Consider the following 20,062-nt stretch of genomic DNA (forward strand, 5'->3'; position numbering starts at 1 on the left):
TCCTCACTTTCAGCAAGCAAAGTTGTATTGTCTGCATATCTCAGGTTGTTAATGATTCTTCCTCCAATCCTGATACCATGTTTTCCTTCATATAGTCCAGCTTCTCAGATTATTTGCTCAGCAGCTCTTTCCTATAGGATGACTTATGTCGGAATCAACTTGACAGCAACAGGTAAATTAAACTAAATTTGCATTTGAGAAAATACTTAGTTCCAGGCAGATTCAACGATTCAATTGGGATAAAATAGCTCCCAGAGATACGAATAATAATCTAAATCTCTTGACTTCTATTTCAATGTTTTTTTTATTTATTTCCATATTTTTTTTTTCAAATCTATAATATCTTTATAGAGCTTCTGTCATAGACACATGGGTTACTTTTGCATTGTCAATTAGACAAGTATTTTGACACTGATATTTAGATTTAGTGTATCATTTGTGTTCTTTCAAACTTGATTCTTTCTAAAGATGCAGTTTAAAATTAAAAAAAAAAAAAAATTGAATGAATGAATAAATAAATACTAGCCCAAAGAGTTGCAGGATTTGGAAAATTAGATTTTGGTTCTGTTTAGATGATTATTAATACATGGCACTAGTTGAATTAGAATGGATTATATCAAAGGTTGGCAAGCTTTGTCTTGATGGGTCAGACATGTTGTGAGTCAACTCTGCTCTTGAAAAATGAAAGCAGCCATAGACAGCATGCAAACAAACAAGCATGACTAAGTTTCAATAAATGTTGTTTATGCACATTGAAATTTCTGCTTTATATAGTTTCCATTTATCATATCTTCTTTGGATTTATTTTTAGCTATTCAAATATTTCTAAAACTTTTTAGCTCAAAAGATACATCATAAAGATGGAAGGCCTTATTTGACCTGTGTGATGTAGTTTATTAATATTGGGATCCTATCACCAGACAAGGAGCTCTGGTAGCATAATGCCTAAAGCACTTGACATGGTTCAAACTCACCAGCCACTCCTCAGAAGGAAAGTTGGGCAATCTTACCTCTGTAGTGATACTACCTCAGAAACCCAAGGAGAGGTCGCTATGAGTCGGGGCCGACTCGACAGCCCATAACAACAACAGCAACATCGCTGGACAAGAGTTTGGACTATAAAATCTTTTCAAACACTGAAAAGCACCAATTACAGTATTTAGAAAGCATCCATACATTATAGAATATGAGGAATTATATATGTTTTCAGACATTGTCAAGATTATCTGGATATGATTATCAAATTGTAATAATTTTCTATGAGTCCCTGGGTGGCACAAATGGTTAAGCACTGGACTATTAACTTCTAAGTTTGGTGGTTTAAATCAATCTAGGGGCATCTTGGAAGGAAGACCTGGCAATCTACTTCTAAAGTGGCATGCCTTGGAAACACCATGGAGTAGTATTCTCTGCATACGTGAGTCTCCATGAGTCTAACATGAGTCAGTGACAACTAACAACAAAAATAGTATTCAATTATGTTATACTAATAGGTATTACATGAATTCTAGATGATATCTCATCAATATGAAATACCTTTTTGCAAAATAGTGAGGAAGAAAAGCCACCCTTTTTATACCTCTTCTTTACGTATATTTATTGATCTCTCTTCCTTCTGTCAATATGGCTTATTTCAGAACAGTCTAAACTAGGCTGGAGCTTGGGGTTACCACCCAATGAAAGCAGAGATCAGTTTTGTAGAAGACTTAATATATGTGACTTGCCATTTGAAAATATCCTCAAATCTTTGAAGAAAATTATATGTTCCGAACTTGTTTTCATTTCCCGTTTCACTTTCAAACATCAAGGTTGTTCAAATATTTTTATATCACTCATCATTGAAGTTTCTTTCATGTGTGTAGCAATCTGTCTGTACTATTTCCCACTTCTTTGGCTCCCGGTTAACTGAGCAGTATAGATTCCTGAGACTAACCTTCTATTTTCTTCTCTTTATAAATGCACAGTTCAGTTCCTCACCACAATCATTGATTGTGTTTTATCTCAAAACACTGAGCTTGATGTCATGGTCTGATGTTACCATTAACCTACTGCTGATACCTTTTTTTTTTTTTTCTTTTAACAGTCCCTATATTGTTTTTCTTATGTTAGACATTCAAGCAAAAACTAGGCCAACAACAGCCTGTTCTATAGTGTCCATCCTTCTCCATGGCATTTGGAAATTGTCCTTATACATAAGTAAATATATTTTTTAAAGTCTCATAAATAGTTTAAAGTTTGGATAAGGTGTGGCTTATGCTATAGTATATGTCTAGCTCATTAATTGTTTCTATAATTATTATGCATATGTATATATTTAAATATTAGTTTTGTTCATGATGGATATGCATTTTTATTTTATTTAAAAATATTTTTAACATCTCCATGTCCCCATGTCCATCATTTTGATTCTTAAAAGTTCTATGAATAAATCACTTTGGAGAGCATAGCTGTCATGTAATCCATAGCTCAAAGTTATTTTTGTATATGTATACTTCTGACAATCCTTTTGGTGTGTAGAATGAAATAAAATGTACTGGGAGGAATAGATGTAAATATAGAAAAGAATATACCTTTGAAGAATTCACAGTTTCACAATCAGTTTCTTTGTTTTGTCCAAAAGAAGATAGTAAGTGCTCTTTCAGCTTAAGCTCATAAGAGGATTTAGAAATAAAGTGCCACATCTTGTTGATTTGAAATTTATTTTGAGGCCATGCCTTTAATGTTTTGTTCAACTGGAACACATGATTGATTGAACAAATAAATAAATAAATGTAATAAGTGATCATGCCAGAAGTGTTTTTGGGAAAATGAAAAAGAGAAGAGGGAAAAGTCTCCATGGTAACAGTTAAACAAAAAAAAATCTGAAAAGATATTAAAAACACAAAAAGAAAGTATCTTTCAAATGCTGATCTATGTTGCTGATTTAGCTTCATAAACCATATGTATAAACTATATTATATATAATTGTGTATATGTCATATTATATATGTTACATTATATATATTAATTATATATATATGTATATAATCTACAGTGCTTTTGGTGTTAGCAATAGTTTTAGTAGCATTTACATTAAAGCATTTTTGTTGGTAGCATTAAAAAGAAAATAAACCTGCAGAATTAATTATTGTATTTAACAGGAGTACATACGCTATAGAAGATGTACAAGAAAAACAAATTGAATGAAGAGCTTCTTCACCTTTATAAAATCACCCTTGCTTGTCAGAGCTTTCTTACAGATGTCCAAAACAATATTTGGAAATCATATCATAAGAAAGAATAACCTCCATGTAAGCAATGTACATTGAGAATGATCTTTCTGTCCTTTTCCGCATCACCCAGGCTTCACCATTTAAGTAGGTGAGGAAACCAATGACAAAACAATCTTAATAACTGCATGAAGATTGATTGGTTGGAATAGAATATAGAAAAATATGCAAAGACAAAGTCATAGGATAGAAAAGGTGACACATTTATTTATCAAAGAAAATGGTTTATTTTCTAAGGTTCTATATCCATCAGGTATGTTTTCATCTAATTTTATCAATAGCATTCTTAAAATACAAAAGAGCACTGTAATTTTCTGCAGCCAGAAGAGGAGATATTTATTGTGACTTCATTCTTCTTGAAGATTAACTGACTCACTTTCTTTGGAAGGTACCCAGCAAATAGAGTTAAGTGGACATTTCTCACATTAATCTTAGGAGGATGGAGCATAGTTTTCAATGAATACTAAACTTCTCTGTGGTGCCTTGTCTTTAACATGCGTGGGATGTCTTTTCTCTTTTTTCATTATTATTGAAGTAGTTGTAGACTGGCTTTACATTTAACACACAGGGATGTCTTTGAGGTAACACATTCAGAACGCCTTAGGAAAGCCATGGAAACCATATTAGCAGATCCCTCTGACACTGGTTGTCTATCTACCTTCCCATTTACCCAAACAGGGTATCCCTCCAGGATAATTATCCTTTTATTTTATTTATTTTAGTAATATGGTAAAATTGAAGCATTTGATGGCATATCCCAAATGAAAGATTATACAAAAAGTATGTATTTAGTGAGTGAGATCAGGAACTGTATCCATACTTGAACCTTATTTCTACTGTACACAAAAACATTTGCATATTTTTCATCATCAGTGAAGCTAATAATTTAATAAAGGCTCTATGAAAGCAAACTAGGAAAGTAAACTAATTGTTTTCAGAGAAGGAGAGCTAGGATTCATGAAGGTTTATAGTGGCTTAAATTGTTATAACTTTCCCAAATGCCATAAGGACTTTTGAGTTTAAACATGCAATATTAAAATTATTTCATTGTATCTTATAGTATAAAACAATATTCAAGAGTTACTTAAGTTTTTTCTTTAATTTTACATTTGTTGTTTTTCAATGTTTTTGATAACAATTATATATGTATATATATAATACTATGGCTAGCAGTATATCTATATATATATATATACACACACACACACACACACACATACATACATACACACACATATATATTTATAGCAAAATCACTACATGAGATTTTACCTCACTCCACACTTAATAAAGTTATACACATATTTATATAAAGTTTATTTGTCTAAAATTAAACATTATGCCTGACAGTTTTCTGAAAACTATGGCATTGAATGTATATCAGGTAATATGCTCACATTCTTATGAAGAAGCATCATTTCATTTCTAATTGTTATTGAAGGGTGTTTCAAAAAGTATAGTTTGACTGAAAACAGCCACACATATCATTGAAGGAAGATTTTTTAATATGTTTGATAAATTTCTTTTAAAAATTTGTTAAATCAACACATTTATCATCATTATTGTAAATGGTCACATAGATACACATTTATGACCATGTATACATTTAAAAGTTTAGCTATTCATCAAAATGTTGGTGGCTAGATAAAGAATGTTTTAGGATAGACAGATTTTATTTTTGCTGTTGTTGTATGTTTGTTTGTTTTTGAATTTTCCTTGTGATTTGGGTGAAATTTTGCAAAGCAGATTTGTTTTACATTCAGCAGTTCATACACATTTTGTTTTCTGGCATTGATTACATTCCCCAGACAATAACTTCTCCTCCCACTTCCTCCATGTGGTTACCCTTTCCCCATGTCCTTCTTTCCTATGCATTCCTGCTCCCTACCTCATCCCCTGTGCAAATGCTGCCCTTTTGGTCTACCTTGGTAGAGTATTCTATGGAGTGCCTCTCCCTGGTGTAGTTGTTCAGCATGTAGCCTTGTCTATTGTTTTGCTGAGAGTTAAGCCACAGAGTGGATTAAATCTCAGCCTGAAAAACGATTAGGGGCCATAGTCTCAGGTGTTTCAACAGTCTCTTTCCAACCAGTAAACCTGATCTTTTTAAAATTTAGTTCCACATTTTCTTTTCTCCCACTTTATCCAGGATCTCCAAATTTGATACATCTCCAAGTGGTTGGCATTAGTAGCCAAGCACCATTTAATTCTTCTGGACTCAGGGTCATAAAGATCAGGGTTCTCATGGCCCTTACTCCTCTGGACTAACTGGATAAACAATTTTCTTATCCATTAAATTAAAAACATTTGGTAGAGTGCTTGGAACATGGTAAGTCTCAGTTATCATCATCAGAAGTGACCACTAAAGATAGGTATCAATTTTATGTATAAGAGAAAATTCAATAATAATTTTCTATGAAAATGAGGAAAATTAGATATGTAATTTAACTTTAAAAGGTAAACTTAGTCTGTTTTAATTCTATTTCAACTAGGCTTAAAGCTTTTCATTGTTTCACAGATATTGGAAAATGCATATTTAGGTATCAAAGCATTAAGTTTTTCTTTTGTTATGGTCTGTCATCCTAAGCCAAATTTTGTTATTGTTTCCCCATAACTTTATTTTAATAGTATCAGAATTCCTTAGGAGGTAAAAATAAGTAACTATGTGGAAATAATTTATTTTAATGACATGGGGGATTTCATCTCATCAGTATTTTTTTCATAAATATTTTCTTAACCACTCTTTGCAGACATAGTAAAATAAGTTACTAGTTGACATGGAGTTACCCTTAACTCATGGAGACCAAGATATCTCAGAGTAGAACTGTAAACTCTCCAGTTTTCAAGGGCTGATTTTTTAGAGGTAGATTGGCAGACTTTTTTTGTAGACTGCTTTTCAGTTAGCTGCCAAGTATATTAATTATGCAAGCCAGAGACTCCAGAAATCTTAGTAAAACAAAACAAAACAAAATAACAACAAAAACAACATCAACAACAAAACTCACTGTCATTTAATCAATTTTGACTCATAGTGATTCTCATTGGGTTTCCAAGGCTGTAAATCTTGAAGTAGTTTGTCTCAACTTCCTCCCATGGAGCAGCTGGTGGGTTTGAACTGCCTGCCTTGGATTAACAGCCACATGTTACCCGCTAGACCACCAGAGCTCCTTTTAAATGTGTAAGATCAGTGTAAACTTAGCAGAAATCTGAAGATCCAGAGATGGTTGCATATATTCCAGATAGCTGATTGAAGTGGCAAAAATACACCAAAGTTGTCTTAGGAAGGTATGCATATACCTTATATGTATAGATGATATCCTCCACTACATCTTTATTTACCATTTAATAACTTCACTTGAACAAAACAAATTTAAGATGACTCACAGAGTTTGTATTTATTTCACAAATATATACACAAGGATTTTTTTTTTTTTTAATTTTATTTTACCACTTTCTCTAGTAACAATGTTAATGTTGGAATGCTTGGATCAAATTTAATTCTCTTTGAGATAACAGAGGAGGAGAAAAACAAAGTAAAACACATTGATGTATATTTTAATATTTTACAATTTAAAATAAATTTAAATAAATGATCTATATTATATTTCATAAGCTTCATTTTATTAATAGGAAGGCTCCTACATTATGGAAAAAGGCATAAAATAAAAGTGGAAATCTCTCACAAAACTTGAAAGCATGCTTACAATTTAGTTGCATTAATTTAAAATAACTAATATGCAACAAACTTTGGGTTACTGGCTGGTATGCAAGGAAAGAAAACTTTTTTTTCCATGCATATCAAATTTCTATTCACTCTAGTGTTTTCCACTTCATTCTTGGAAAAAACAAAAAGAGACTTCCTAGGTTAGGTCTCACTAACTCTGCTATGTTTATAGTGACTCACTTGATTTATTTTGCTAATCCTACAGGGCTCAGTCGGGTCCACCCTTAGACCATTTCAGATTCACAAAAGGAGGATTTGGATGAAATACATACAATGGTTTGAGATGTGGGACAAAATATGATGTTCTCATGGTAGATAGCTACATAAATTGGTATACATAGTTCATCATCTTTTGTATTAGTGTCTCTTGGATAAGAATATGTGCTATTTATACTCTGATAAAGACAATTGAACTATCATTTGTGTTTCACAATGAAACAAGTTACTTATTTCATGTAATATCTAATTTTATTATCTGGTAGCATAGTGTCTAAGGCACTTGACTGCTAATCAGAAGGCTGGTGGTTCAAACCCACCAGTCACTCCTCAGAAGGAAGATGGGGCAATCTACTTCCATAGTGATACTGCCTCAGAAACCCAAGAAGGGGTCGTTATGAGTCGTGTCCGACTTGACGGCATATAACAACAACAACATCATATTTTGGAGAGTTTCATAATATCTCTTCTCTCCTAGACACTGGTGTACTTTTCATGGTGGGAACAAGTTAAAATTCTAATGTTATAACATGCAAAGAGAGAGTCCTGGGCTTTCTAATATTACCCTACAGTTTGGAAAGCTCTACCTGTCATAGGGTGTGAAACCTGTATATCACATGCAGAATGCCTGGAACTTTTATTAAAGGAAAAGAATATATATTTTGAAGAAAAACAAATAGTTCTTTTTTTTTTTTCTTTCAACCTATATCACTGTGCTTAGCACATATATGGCCTGCAATATAGATAGAACAATTGACTTCAAGTTCTTTCCATGATATTTTGGAAGAAAAAGGATTCTCTTTTTTTTTGGAGGTGATTTCTTCCCCAGCAATCTGCAGACTTTCCTACATGTGACACTTTCTCAATGTGCTAATTTTACCACATGCAAAGCATTGGCTTCCCTGCTAGCCATCCAGTTCATCTTTAGTTTAACACAAAAATAAAAATAGTGTCTTCATGCACATTATTATTTCATTTTATCTTCTCAATAGCCCTATCTCAAAGTAATGCTGTGAGACGGCAGCTGATTTCCCAAATACCAAACAACAGGAAAGCAACTGAATTGAGTCTTGAACCTACATCTTCTGATTCAATCCCATGTTTTTTTTTTAGTTTCTACCAGTTAACTTCTGCTCATTTGTTTGTCATAATAGCTTTCAACATTTTAGAAAGTCAGTGTCTCTTATTATACATGTGTGATATAATCCATCCATATGTGATAGTTAGAGAACACATTTGTATGTATGTAATAAGTGTATGGTACATGTAATATACCCATTTTTCCTAAGATTAGCTTGTAGTCCAAATAATCCAGTACTCACATATACCATCATCCTCAATGTTTCAATTAGGAAAGTAAAATGTAGGCATAGAAAACTATTTTAGTTTGGATCTCTTAGCCTGTTGTAACTTGGAGTTACTGAAGAAACAAGGAGAGATGGGCTCAAATTTTCAGAATCCCCAGGACTGTCAGAACATTTTATCTTCTGATCAATTTATAAAATTACTATGGTGGATATGGGGCCAATTTTATCTGCCAAGCCATGGTGATTTGTGCTGAATAAGACCATGTACTAATATCAAACAAAGAATGAAAAGCCAGAAAGTTGGGAATTGTGGAGAAACAAGGCTATGTCTATAGGGTAAAACATCCTTTATCACGCTGAAGATCTTTTAAGTCTAGTGAACATATATGTGGACACATCACTGATTAACATCCAGAATATTCTGGGAAACTTGTATCGCCCATTACTGCCTAATTCTAATTGGTTGAAATAGAACATTGATTAATCCTCTTGTTTACACATGTTCTGACAGTATTCCATTGCTTCGTTGAAAGAATTTTAGAATACATAAAAATTTCCCAAATACATTAATATTCCCCAAGTTAAATATTTGATGAGCATATTAGGCCTCCTAAAACATCAGCATTTCTTCTCAAAATCATGGTATAGAAAAAAAAAATCTCTATATAGATATAGATACAGATACAGATACACATACAGATACAGATACAGATATAGATATAATCTCACTAGGTTTGCTTCCTATGGAGAAATCTGTTTATGATATACAGATTAGTCTAAACTTTAATTGCAGAGGCTGTTACTTCCTAAGTTACTGATCACATTCTATTAATCATTTTCCCTTACATTTAGAGTTCAAGAGTTTCAGTGTTAAAATCCTTCAAAAAAAGAATACACATATTAGAATTGAATGAGAAAGCTTTCACCTCGTGGTGTGATTGATTGATTAATCTATTTGAGCCTGAAACATATCCATATGACATACAAGTCCACTCCAAAAAAGACTGAAATTTTATGTAATTGCTAGCACCATGGGAATTTGCCTTCATTATAGATTGAATTACCAAATATAGATGATCAACGCCTACCAATTCAAAATACTTAGATAAGCCTTGTTACCTAGGCAACAATGTATTAGAAATGAGATATCTTCATTCTCTTACATTTCTTTCTCAAGTTTTAGCTTTTAAGTTGCTTTACAGTATTGATTTTAAAGTTGAATATATAATTTCCTGAAAAATAGGATGATTATGACAATTTTGAAATCTCAGTTTCAAGTAAACCCACAAAGTACAGACTAACTTTTGAGACGTGCAAATTATTCCAAATGCATTTCATATTAAAAAAAAAATCACCATCAAGTTTACTCTGACTCATAGCAACTCTGTATGTGTTAGGGTATACACATATGTTTTCATTTTCTGATTTTCAGCAGTAGATCACCAATCCTTTTATCAGAGTCATCTTTCGGTGTACTCACTTCTCACCTTTTGTTTAGGAGTGAGCTTGTTAATTATTTACACCACTCAGGGAGTATGTAAGTAATATTAGTTAATAACAAACATACCAAAACTCACTGCCATTGAGTCAGTTAGAACTCATAGAGACCTCTATTCGGTTTCCAAGACTGTAAATCTTTAAGGAAGCAGTTTGGCCTATCTTTCTTCTGTGGAGCTGCTGGTGAGCTCGAACCACCAACCTTTTGATTAGCAGTCAGATGCCTTAACCTCTACACCACCAGAGCTCCTAATAACAGACATGGTATAGGCTAATTAAAAAAAAAAAAAAACATATCCTGACACTTCAGAAGTAGGTAAGTAGAATAATCAAATTTCTGTTTATAAGAAATTATCATATTGAGTAAGATAATCTGGGTTTTGGTACTGACTTTGGGTAGCATAAATAAGTATTGAAGTAGATAAGAGTCTATTTTTCAGGCTTCATTAAAACTTCCTTTTCCAGGATGCCTATCGGATAGGCCCCGTGGTAGTTAAATTTGCATGTCAACTTGGCTGGGCCTGGTTGAGTGGCTGGGCAGCTGGTGGTAGTTATTTCCCATGGTTAGACTGGTCATCAACTCCATGGTGGGATCTACCACAAGCAGCTAGAGTAGCTGCCTTTGGGATGAGGTCTGCTTCCTGTTTATAAGAAGGCTTGGGGATAGTCTTTAGCTTATGGCACCTTGAACTTTGCATGTAGCCGTGTCATTTTTCAGCAGCCTGCCATGATCTGCAGACCTTGGAACTTACAATGGACTTGACTTAATGGCCTGCCATGTGATTTAGTAATATGGGAACTGCCTTTTTACTTGTCAACCTTGGGCTTGGCAGCCTCATCAGCCGGCAGCTGTCTGAGTGAAGAAAAGCCTCTAGCTTCAGTGGGCTGGAAGCTGGAGACAGAGCTGAAGCCCAAGGCAGAAGGGCTTTCACCCAGCCCCTAGAGCCTGGCACTTTGAATTTGGACTTAAAGCCTACAAACTGTAAGAGAATAAACTCCTGTTTGCTAAGGCCATCCCATTTGTGACATATTCTTCTCAGAGTGGCACTAGGTAACCAGAACAGGCCCCATTTCCTTCATACCACATTTCTGATCCAAAAGAGCAATGATCCCCCTGCCAAAGAGAGTTGGTCTCCCCCAACTCCCATCCTGTTTCTTCTCAAAGAAACATGGAAATTATGTCATTTATCTTTGAGTTCAACTGTCTGCATTTGGTGTCCCACTGGCATGATGTGAGCTACCATGCCTTATGACAAGGATTGTAGTTTGTTTTTAATCACTGACTAAACCATATCTTCTATTAAACTATAAATTCCTTGGGGAAATGAATGATCAATTTCTCTAGGGATTAAGATTTTTTTTTCTTTTTTTAACGGTTGAGCCCCAATTACATGGATGAATCAATGGTAAAATTTTCCAGGATCCATTCAGGAGCAAAACAAGCCATGCTGAGTTCCTCAAATTATACTCCTTGGCATTTCCTAATCTACCAATGGGGCAATGATAATGCATTAGAATAATTTAAAAAGTACACTTCAAAATAGTTAGGAGTACACTATGAACAGTATATTGTTACAAAGTGAAAAAATATTTCTCTTTAAAGCTAGCAATCACTGAGAAGCACTAAGGACACTAGCAAGAGCATTTTCTATGACATTTCTTAATATTTTTACATGAATATCCTTCGAGAAATTTCTTTCCTTGCAAGAACACAGAAAGGCTTTGTTTCCTGTGTAGAGCTGGCATATTTTTATCTTTTGGTGTCATCTGAATAATGTAAGTGATGTTTCTCATTTTATTTTGGCCATGTTGAAGTTCAGATCATATTTGTTATAAGGAATCAAAGATGATACTCATAAAAAAAAATTAGTGTCTTTACTGTATTAATCCCATTCATTCTCTCCTGCTACCTCATTTTATCAACTTTGTATTCTTTCAGCTCCCATTTTCTTCTCTCATTTATTCAAATGTGGTAACAACATTACCACCCATGTGTAACATATTGATAGATCTGATGAATATTTTCCTATGCGGGCAGGTAATCAATGGCGAGATTTCCCACCTGTTCCCAGTATTCCCAGTGAAATAAACAACCACAAGTTATTTAAGAAATATTCTTTGTTGTTGTTGTTATGTGCTGTCTAGTTGGCCCCGGCTAATAGAGACCCCTCCTTGGGTTGCCAAGACAGTATCACTATGGAAGTAGATTGCCCAACCTTCCTTCTGAGAAGTGGCTGGTGGGTTTGAACCGCCAGCCTTCTGGTTAATAGTCAAGTGCTAGTCTTTAGAAATGTAGAGTAAAAACCAAAGTCTTATAAATTTAAACTTTTTGTCACTCAGCTCCAGTATCTCATTTCATTGCTGCTTTGTACAGCTAATTCAAGCACCAGGCTCTCATTTACATGAAAGAGAGCCTGGACCTAGATTAGCACAGGGCATGACAAGATAAAAAATAGATTCATTATTTGACCAGCTGATGAGTGTGCCAGTATATCTTGTGAATTTAAATCACAAAATGGTAAGAATTGAAAATGATTTGAAGTAGTTATCAATGCTCTACTTTTGTCTCTAGCCAAACCATAACTAAATTATTTCCTATAGATTATTGAGGTGGTATTCTTACAGATCTCCCTTGAAGGTGATAACAAAGCCTGGCTCAGGAATTCATTTCCAGAGCTGATAATGTATAGTTAGAATGTTTCTCTGCTTCAGAGATGATCTCTTTAAACCTTTGGTTCAAAATTTATAACCCAGGCTCTTACCACCTACTGAGTACTTCCTTATAGATTTCAGACTCTACATTAATTGAACCCATACTTTTCTATTTTTACAAACATTTTTTTAGGATCTTCTTTGTGCCCAAATTTACGTTCATATGTTGACTATTAATTTAATTTCATTCATTATATCTCAGTTATCAATTTAGGGTAGCTTTCCATTTGTGAGTTATAAATCTTCAATAGTTTCCCTTTCAAAAAATAAATAAAACCTAAACATTGAAAACAAATCTAGAATCACTATAAGAAGACTTAAATATAATATTTGTGTCCTGATGTGCCCTCTAGCACTAGTATGTATTTTCCATACAATCCTTCTCTACCATGCTTTGGAAAAAAAGTTACAGTAACTCTTAAATTCATTATATACCCAAATTTTACATAGAAATGCATGTACTGAAGAAATACATAAAATATTTATTTATTGAAGTCAGTCCCTAATGTTTTATATTTGATTGTAGATTAAAGAAAAATAAATGTATGTTAAGAAATATATCTGGAGCTTGTTATTGGCAGCTGCTGATGAATGGGCCCCAACATATAAGGATCCCATGCAACATGGAAGAAAATGCTGCGTGGTCCTGCATCATCCACATGGTTAGTTGTGGATTAGACTGTTGTGATCCATAAAGTTTTAATTGCCTAATTCTTAGATGTAGATTGGCAAGCCTTTTTTCCTAGTTTGTCCTACTTGGAAGCATCTCTGAAACCTTGTCAGCATCATAGAACTGGCTGAAGGCTGAGCTTAGATGCCAGGGCTAGCAATCAAACCTGGATCTCTGACATGCAAGGCATAAATTGTACTGCAGAAATATTGTATCATCTATGTGGATCTAGAAGTATGAAACCCTGATTTTAACACTGGCTCTATGTTTAACAAGGAGCTCTGGTAGTGTAGTGGTCAAGCCAGTTAGCTATTACCAACAGATTAGTGGTTCAAGATAAAAATGACAAGATAAAAAATAGATTCATTATTTGACCAGCTGATGAGTCTGCTAGTATATTTTGTGAATTTAAATCACAAAATGGTAAGATGAGGCAGTCTGCTTCCATAAAGGTTTACAGCCTTGGAAACCAACACGCGTTGCTAGGAGTCAGAATCTACTTAATGGCAGAGAGTTTGTTTTTTTTGACTGCACCATAACAAGATTTGATATTAGCTCAATTGATTGACCTAATTTAACATTTATTGAGCTGCTTTCCTCCTATTATAAAACACAAGCCTTACCAAACCCTGAAATTAGTTATGAGGATAGAATAAGCCAGAGGAAATGACATAACTTTGAAATTGTAAAGATTTAAATCTAACTAAAGGTAGATTTACCATGAGGCTAATAAAGTTTAACCTTCAAGGCCCTTCATTTTTGTGGTTCTGGGAGAGCCCTTAATGTCTTGTCCATTGAGTTGTAAGTTTTTGTATGATTTGCAAATGGAAGATATTTTTGCTATCTTTTTTTAAAGCAGGTGCTTGAATATACCAAATGTAAGGTAAATTTGTAAAAACCTTATTCAACTATTGGATTTCTTTTCTGCAAGATGACCTGCAACTCAGTGTTGAAGCTTGATAACTATAACTATAACTATGCATATATGCTTATATATTGAGAGTTATAGCTAGCCCTCTAGCACTAGTACATATGTTCCAGGTGATTCTTCTCTATCATGATTTGGAATAAAAATTACAGTAACTCTTAAATTAATTATACCAAAAGAAAAAAAAAAAAAAAAACACTCACTGCCATGTAGTTGGATCCGACTCATAGCAACTCCTCTTTGGGTTTCTGAGGCAATATCACTACGGAAGTAGATTGCTCAACATTCCTTCCGAGGAGTGGCTGGTGGGTTTGAACCACCAGACTTCTGGTTAGCAGTCAAATACCTTTAGGCACTACACCACCTGAGCTCCCAAATTAATTATATATCCAAATTTTACATAAAAATGCATGTACTAAAGAAATACGTAAAAGTAATTTACTGAAGTTAGTACATATATTTTATCCTTTAATGCTCACAACTACTCTGGTAGGAATGATATTGCATCATTAAAAAAATAAAGAATAATAACTAAGATTTAAGGAGATTAAGATATGAATGAGATACTAGTAAATGTAAACTGTTTAGTGATGGGAAATTTTGTTATATGTTTAGAAGGTTCAAGGTCCCTGGTTTGCCTTTTTTTTTTTTGCTTTTATTAAGGAATAAGGAATATGGTATGTACTTTGCTTATTTTATTGATTAAACATGTATCAGAATTCTATGTGGTCTCAAAGAAACTCAGCCTGGTACAAAGACTGTGTTATTCATTCACTTTTATTCTGATGTCACATGCTGAGTACACAAGTTTAAAAATGTGGGCATTCTTAAAGAAAAAGCTGGTAAGGATAGTTTGCCTTAAGTCAACCAAGTAGTTCAGAATTATTTCTTCTTCCAGGATTACCAGTGGAAGAAATAATTAGAAGCACTGTGTATGTTCTCTCTATGTGTATCTGAAGGAACTCTGGTAGTATAGGGCCTAAGGCACTTGACTGCTAACCAGAAGGCCTGCAGTTCAAACCCACCAGAAGGAAGGTTGGGCAATCTACTTCCACAGTAATACCGCCTAGTAAACCCAAGGAGGGGTCGCTATGAGTCGTGTTCGACTCGACAGCATATACAACAACAAGTTTATATGAATGTATCTGCGTATGAATGTAAGCATGTATGTGTGTTGGACATTTGAGAAGGGTGTCACTGAAGGAGAAAAGCAGAGAACAGCACATATTTTTCTCGGTCTCAATTGTAATGACAGGAAGCACTCTGTTTTTAGCTATCCAGTCCTCACTATTGCCTGGGAAGAATTCATAATACCCACCTGCAGCAGGCAAAACACTTGTTTAAAGTGTTGAAGAGCAAAGATTTCACTTTGAAGACTAAGGTGAGCTTAACCTAAGCCTTGAGATTTTCAATTGCCTCATATGCATGTGAAAGCTGGACAATGCATAAGAAAGACTGATGAAGAGCTGATGTTTTTGAGTAGTGGTGTTTGTGATGAATACTGAAAATATCATGGACTGTCAGTTGTTGTTGTTGTTATGTGCCGTCGAGTCGGACCCAACTCACAGCGACCCCTCCTTAGATTTCCGAGGCAGTATCACTATGGAAGTAGATTGCCCTATCTTCCTTCCGAGGAGTGGCTGGTGTATTTGAACCAAAAGCCTTCTGGTTAGCAGTCAAGTGCCTGACAACTGAAGGGTAGAATTATGCTACCAGAGCTCCCATGGACTGCCAGAAGAACAAATAAATTTGTCCTGGAAGGAATGCAGCTGCAATACTCCTCAGAAGTGAGAATGGCCAGACTTTGTCTCACCTACTTTGGTCATGTGGTCAGAAGGGACCATTCTCTGGAGACAGATGTCAAGCTCAGAAAAATAGAGGAGACCCTCAACAAGAAGAATTGCCCACAGTGACTCCAATAATGAGCTCAGGGATAGCAAGAATCACCAGTCTGTCACAGGACAGGGTGGTGTTTCATTATGTTGTACATAGGGTTGCTATGATTTGTAATTGACTTAGGCCACCTAACAACAACCACAACAACTAACACCACCAGCATGGTAGGAAAAAATGATTTAAGTAAGTGCAATGCTATTACCTTTTTTTCAGTATCTGTTGTTGTTGTTGTTATGTGCTGTCACGTTGGACAGAACTCATAGCAACCCCTCCTTGGGTTTCCAAAGCAGTATCACTATGGAAGTAGATTGCCCAACTTTCCTTCTGAGGCGTGGCTAGTGGGTTTAAACCTCCGGCCTTCTGGTTAGCGGTCAAGTGTGTTAGGCACTATGCTACCAGAGCTCTAGTTATCCTTACATGGGAAAGGACTGGAATCATGCCTCAGTGATAGTCTTGGAGGACAATGCTTTGGTTCATTGGTAGTGAGTAATGGTAATGACACCCAATACTAGCTTTCAGAGGGTTCTACACTTATTTACCAAAAAATCTCCTGATTATTCTTGTTCACTATTGCATTTGCACTGTTTCCCAAGCAACCTGACATTCTCATGACAACTGAAGGGTAGAATTATGCACATGTTCTGGCAAAATTAAAAATAGATAATTTCAATTCAGCCAAACTGATAACATAAAAAACCTCAAGCATTAATAACTGCTTGAAGGGTTGAGTAAATTTCTTAAAAATTTCATTTGGAATTTTCTATGCATAAAAATGAAAAACAATAAATTCTAATGTCCTCTGCGAAAAATTTCAAGGATAATTACTATATGAGTTCTTTTATAAAATTTTATTTTATTGTATAAATTTAGGTAACACAACACTTGGCAATTCAAACGCTATATGAGGTTTTAACAGTTAAATTTTTAAGCTGTGCATTTTTTAGTGAATTGATTATATTATGAGGAGTGAGTAATAATTCTTATCTTGGAAGAATAATATTGTGAATCAAATGTAAAATCATCTCTTGGGAAGATTTGGCACCTGATTGGAGTCAGTTAATATACAGAAAGATCATTTTGAATCCAACAGAAAAACAAGGGTCATGGAAATGACCAAACTACAGGTCTCAGAGGAATAGGTACCTTTTAGTTGTATTGATTATGACAGGTTTTAATGGCAAGAGAAAGCCACAGTAGCCACCGTAGATTTCCCCTGGCTTTATACCAACTACAGCTATGGATTTAAGTCTCATCCCTAGTTCTCTCCATCTGCCAATAAGATGTAACAACATTAAACAAATATTTGAAAGGCAAAGCACAAAAACATAAGCAGCATAGCAAGGTTCTCTTTTCCACGAACTGGGCATGGGGTGTCTTTTCAAGGTTCTGTAAGACAACTACCACTGTACAACTCTTAAGTCTCTTGTAACTGATTTAAGTTACATCAAAGCTTCTGGGAAAAGAATGTCTCTTTTCAAAAACATTACTATTTTATACCATTGTTAATTATTGACCTAAAAACCAGTTTACTCGCTTGAAATGATGTGTAGATGGCCAGCAGAGCTTCATATAGATGGCTAGAAAGGACAATTAGTAATTGTCATGTTGTTGTTATGTGCCATCGAGTCAGCCCTGACTCATAACGACCCCTCCTTGGGTTTCCGAGGCAGTATCACTACGGAAGTAGGATTGCCCAACCTTCCTTCCGAGGAGTGGCTGGTGGGTTTGAACCGCCAGCCTTCTGGTTAGCAGTCAAGTGCCTTAGCCACTATGCTACCAGAGTAATTGTCATAGTGGTCATTAAATGGACAAATTTAATTATACTTTATTGTATTTTTAATGAAATATTACCTTATAAATGAATTTAACATATCAGGATGGGTCTTCCTAGATCAGATATTTTTTGGGAAAGAAATTGTGTATCAGATGACTGTGTTCTAACACTTCTATTTCTATTGAAGATATCTATGATACTTTTAGTTGTGAAGTCTTCAATTTAATAAAACATTGACTTTTGAGGTTGTGGCTAAATATTTTCTGTATATAACAGTGAGTAAGTATTTTTCAAAGCTTTGAAAATGTTAGTATTTGTTTGTTCTATGAATTTTACAATTAATGACAAGATAATTTGTATTTTAGATTCACTGAATTGTTATTCACCATTAAGTACTTTATGGAAATTATGTTTTCAGTGCAAGAAATACATGAAAGCCTTATGGTCTTGACACATAGCTTGGACCTACTTGCAATGCAATTTTCATCTATTATATGATAATTCTCCCAGGGCTTGACCAGCAGTCATCACTTATAAAGGAAGATAGATATCTGGAGGTTAAAAAGGATGATAAATATAAATAGCACAGTGATATTCTGCTGAATTTGAGCATCCATTACAAAAAACAAATGGAAACTAGATACTCCAGAATACCCACAAAGTTGAAAAAATATGGAGTTTATGAGCTTTTGCTTAAACTACAGTAGTTATATTTTTATTTACTTTAGGCTTCTGTTGAATTCTTAATCAGATTTCTAACTTAAAATGAACTCAATAACTCTTTCTGATAAAACAAGAGCAAAGATTTAGCCTCAGTGATGCCTATAGAGTACCTTAAACAAGAATAAGCATGTAGATTTTCCATTAGAATAGGAAAGATAATTTTATTCTTAGTAAATAAGCTATAAATATTTCTAAACAAAGTGGCTCTTCTAAGGAAAAAAGAAAAAAAAAGTAAGGCATTTTTATGTTTTTTGTAAATCTACTTTACGCTAAATATGATAACAGAATTGTATAAAAATTAGGAGATTGAAACTATCTGAAAAGTATAAAGTAGAGGGAATAAAAGCAAATCATGTAGTCGAGACATTATGACTCCTGAGGGAAAGAAGTCTTATAATTAATGTTTGGCTTATTCAAAGTATTGGAAGGTGCTATTTCCCAGGGAGAAGCTCTGATAGCATAATACCTAAGGCATTTGACTGTTAACCAGAAGGCTGGTGGTTCAAACCCACCAGCCACTCCTTGGAAGGAAGATTGGGCAATCTACTTCCACAGAGATATCGCCTCAGAAATCCAAGGAGGGGTTGCTATGAGTCAGGTCCGACTCCATGGCACATAACAACAACATTTCCCAGGGAAGAAGAGATTACTGTTTCATTGAGTATAACTTTCAGCATCCTACCTCCCTGGGTGTTGTAAATGGTTAATGTGTTTGGTTGTTCCCCAAAGGTTTGGAGGCTTAAGTCCAGTCAGGAGCACCTTGGAAGAAAGGCTTGGGAATCTGCTTCAAAACAGCCACTACAGACCCTATGGAGCACAGTTCTACTCTGTCACACTTGAGTAACTATGAATTAGAGTTGTCTTTGTGGCAACTGGTTTAATATATCTGAACGTCTATTTCCTTGTGCATGAATGGCCATAGTGACATCAACTTTGTGTAGTTACTGTTACATAATGGAAATAAAATACATAACTAACTTAGTATAAAGGCTGCCACATAGCAGGCTTTCAGTCATTGTAATCTTTTCACAGAGGATAAAATTTATAAGTAAATATTATAATAGTTTTACTCAGTGTTTAGATCACAGGTAGAAGTGTGCTGGTTATATGGAGGCAGAAGAAAAGAAAACTAGAGACATAAAATTAAAAAAAAAAAATTAAATAAGTCATTTACCAAATGTTTTAATTTTCAAACTAAATCTTGCCTTTTGAATAGTTACAGAATAAATTTCAGAAAATGGAAAATTTAAATTCAGTCTTTATATTAAACAGCAGTATATTTTAAATTTTTTAATCTAAGTTTCTCACTACCAAATTTTATTTTTTTTTTTACTTTTATTATCAGTATC

At 34.4% G+C, this 20,062-nt stretch overlaps 1 protein-coding gene across 1 annotated transcript in view; it reads left to right on the forward strand.

Annotated features, from left to right (window-relative positions):
- Positions 1 to 20,062, forward strand: part of LOC103203108 (CUB and sushi domain-containing protein 1-like) — a 988,038-nt gene that overhangs the window by 469,602 nt on the left and 498,374 nt on the right. The gene's annotated exons all lie outside the window — the stretch shown is intronic.

The sequence above is a fragment of the Orycteropus afer genome, unplaced genomic scaffold (genome assembly GCF_000298275.1).
Source record: "Orycteropus afer afer isolate SDZICR_OR568_19922 unplaced genomic scaffold, OryAfe1.0 scaffold00200, whole genome shotgun sequence".
Taxonomy (NCBI): domain Eukaryota; kingdom Metazoa; phylum Chordata; class Mammalia; order Tubulidentata; family Orycteropodidae; genus Orycteropus; species Orycteropus afer.